Genomic DNA, 4,111 nt, shown 5'->3' with positions numbered 1-4,111 from the left:
TCTCCCATCTAATTGAACTGTTTCTGTATTTTCAACTTATTTTTCACCTTATTGTTCAACATTGTGTAGTTAACACTGATCAGGTTGATCATTGTGGTGTTTTTCAACTTTTTAGGGGATTCTATAAGATTTTCATAGACATTGGTTATAATTTACTCGATGATCAGAAATGCAGTTTACATAGATTGCTGTTTCATACAGTTTGATAGCTTCAGCTTGCAGTTTTTAAAGATTAGAATGAGTCACTTCCACTCCATATGCTATAGTGAAAGAAATGGCAGAGCACAACGATTTATTGCCATATATCAGTTGAAGCTCAGTATTGCTGTCATTGGCCTAATGGATAATCTAACTTCTTTCCATGACCTTCAAGATGCAAAGCATATGAGCTCTTCTCCAGCATCTCTATAGTGTTGTGTTGCAGGCTGTGGGACAGTTGGGTTAGAAGAGATACTATTAAATTATGCTTCAATCTCACAGTGAACGGCTTGTTTATTTATGGCCATCACTAAAGGACATCATTTAACTTTTGATGATTTGCATCTACCCTGTTCCCAAGCATGATCCAGCTAATGTTCAGTACTCTTCCGTATTTTCTTTGTGTAATATGAAGCTGTGCCCTTGATTTTAATGGTGTTGGCACAGATAGTGTCCTCAGTCAAGTCTCAAATAAATGGTAAAGGAGAAGAGGGACACAAAACTTTGTCTTTCCTTTTAAGCTCAGTTTGTTGCAGACATTTGTTATGACAGTACATTTACCTAAAAATGAAAATAATTTTCGGTTTTTAGATCTGATAAAAATGAGCCATATCCATGTTAAATGCATTTTTTTCTAAGTGTGATTTAATTTTTACTTTTTATTTTTGTTATTTTTTTTATTATAGTGGAGGGCCAATTAAAATTAATCAATCAGTCTGAGGACCATTTAATATGCTTGCATCTATATTTCTTTTGCACTTACATAGAAGTCAGTATTAATAAGTAGCTAACTGAGACTTAAATGAATAGCCTTTTTCTAAAAATGAATGTAAAATGTTGTAAGAATGTGCTGAATACTGTATATTCTAATATGAAACACTGATTTTGTACAATTTTGTTAGACCAACAGTTCACAGTTTGATTCATTTGTTAATTTGTTTTCCAGATGCTGGTTTTGTGTAAACATACTTACTGTATTTTGCTCATGATGTGGTGAGCTCTTGTTTACTGACACCATGATGTTACAAATATTTGTTTTATTGTTACGATTGTAAAACAATACAAAAGCTAATTTGCAATCGTGTGTTTATATGCTCTCATGTTCAGTGGAAATAAAATCATTATTGATGACTGACTTTCACAAGGCTTGACTGTTGAGAGCGCAATATAAAATCTGAAATGAAAATTACTTGTATTTTCTTTGCTCTGCACCCTGAAAACATTTATTTGATTCTGCCCCATCTGCTGTAATCAATAACCTGACCATCTTGTTTTTTTTTTTTTATATATTAAATGCACTTACTCTTAATTTCATCCCCCAGTGGTTTTAGTGAGAAGAATGTGGAGTTACCTATATGGCTTTGGCATTATAAATCACTTCTGGAGAGCAGATTGTACAGCAGTATCGATTGATCCTGATATATCACAGAAATTTACTGTCACTTCTGTTTTCAATTAAAGATACAATCAGTCAGGTAATGACTTAATTGGATTTTACAGAAGATTGAGTTTTATTGTCCCGTGCTTTATGAGTTTAGTTAAGGAAGGCCGCTTTATCATAGGCTGTCCGCGCTGGGCTCCGACATGCCGCCGTGTCCTTCTGTTGCTGCTTCAGGTTTGTGTTCCAACGACAGCCTGAAAAGTGTCTGTGGATTTGTTTTCCTTGAGCTGTTATTGTGCCATCAATCACATCGGCTGCATGAAAGATAAAGCCACCCCTGTCCCAAAGTCTCAGAGCATACTGGAGGGGAGGGGGGGGGGGCATGTGCTGCATTTTCTTAAGTCAGGGCTTTTGGATTTAAGAGAGGAAGACATCATAAAAGTGTTTGATGACTGTATGGTCTGAAACGAGGCCCAGTTTAATCTGTAATAATATGTTTATTTGAATTGAATGCATTTTATTTTGTAGAGATATTAAAGAAGATTCCTGGACAGTGAGAGTAGAATAGAAATTGCAACATTAATAAAACCTTGACAGTAAAATTTACAGAGAACATGCAGTTGGTTGTTGTGTTAAAGTATTCAGTATTGCGGTAATGTTTACCAAGATATGGTCAAAAAGCAATGATTTAATTCAAAATGAAATATTTCGATACTTGACATATAATCATCTGTTTGGATGACTAGAAATACTGTACATGGGTACAACTATATTGTGGTTACATATTATTTGCCAACATGTCAATGGAACTAAAATAACCAATTGCTCACCAATCCTCTGCAGTGAATGGGTGCCGTCAGAATGAGAGTTCAAACAAATGATAAAAACATCACAATAGTAATCCACACAACTCCAGTCCATCAGTTAATGTCTTGAGAATCAAAAAGCTATGTGTTTGTAATAAACACATTAATCATTAAGATATTTTTAGCTTCAAACTATTGCTTCTGGCTAAAATATGTCCTCTATTCATATTACCTTCAGTGAAAAAGTCGCCTCGTCTGAATCAGAAGAGAAATATGTCCAGATCAAACACCATTTACAAGCAAAAACAGTTTTAAACAAGTGTGTCTGTGAATTTTTAAGTGTATTATCGTGATGTTTTTAGCTGTTTCAGCTGTTCAAACTTTCATTCTGTTGGCACCCATTCACTGCAGAGGATCCATTGTTGAGCAAGTGATGTAATGTTAAATTTCTCCATATCTGTTCCAATGGAGAAGCAAATCTTGGATGGCCTGAGGGTGAGTATATTTTCAGCAAATTTTCATTTTTGGGTGAACTATTGCTTTGTTATAGGACCCAAGTTCATGCCCAACTTATGTCAACAATGTGATCAAGCACCTGTGAATGTAACGGCATGAATATGAAACCCTTTTTCCCAGGCACAAAAGTTGTAAATGAATACAGTAACACTGCAAATAATCCGTAAAAAATCTGATTGATTGGATATGAAGCTGTCAATCTGTTACTGTCAAAGTCTTAGTTGTTGTTCTAACTTAAGAGTCTCAGTTGCATGAAGTTGTACAATTTAAGTCCCATTAGAGTGGGTTATATAGGCAGACAACTATTTTGTTGACTGCTTTTGTTAATGTTGAGATGGAGAGGGTGTGGCGGGGAGGTGTGGGTCCTGTCAGAGTCTCAGTGATTTGGGTGCCCTTGGAGGCTCTGTGCATATAGAGAGAATAACCAGACATTTCACTGGACAGATGTCCCGTCATTACTCACGACATTGAAACTAATGGCTGCCTGTCAGAGTGCCGCAGTGAAAGAGCAGCCGATTGGGCTCTCGATGGACAGCTCACAGACTCAACATTGAGTCTCTACATAATTACCACTATAAACCTCAATCAAACCTGACAAGAAGTACAAAAAGCAATCAAATTAAATAAAAGAGCATAGCTGAGTTAAATGCAGAAATCAAAATCTATAAAAATATTGTTATATATTGACTATATCGGTTTAATTGGTGCCACATACTCAGTTTATAGTTTCTTGGATCTTAGACCTGGGACATTTACTGCCTTTATTCTGTCCTTCAGTTGAGTATAAAACAGCTTTTGGGCTCCACATAGATACACCTCAGTCTAGTGCTGCTAATAGTGGTTCCCTTAAACCACAGAAAATATACTAATTATCACCTTTCACCTTCACTTTTTATTTTGAATAGTGGCATTATTACCCTGAAACTTTATTTCTGTAAGGAGTATTGCTTCTCTCTGTCCAAACACCAGACTTACCTTCTCTCAATTCTCTCCCATGTCTGTCGGATATTTTACAGTATTTTCACAATGCGCTTCACCTTGTCCTCTCAGCAGTGCTTAATAAAATTATCTTCCATTAATTGATTCAATCATTCAAAATGCCATGTAGAAAAAAAGACAGTATTAGTTTGTGTAGATATTTGGCTTCATGATATTTATTTCTTTACTGGTTGGTTGGTTTGATTTTTATGCTTATTTCATTTTATTCTTG

Source organism: Sinocyclocheilus rhinocerous, unplaced genomic scaffold, assembly GCF_001515625.1.
Source record: "Sinocyclocheilus rhinocerous isolate Xijiao unplaced genomic scaffold, SAMN03320098_v1.1 scaffold968, whole genome shotgun sequence".
In the NCBI taxonomy this organism is placed as follows: Eukaryota; Metazoa; Chordata; class Actinopteri; order Cypriniformes; family Cyprinidae; genus Sinocyclocheilus; species Sinocyclocheilus rhinocerous.
This window is presented reverse-complemented; position numbering follows the sequence as displayed.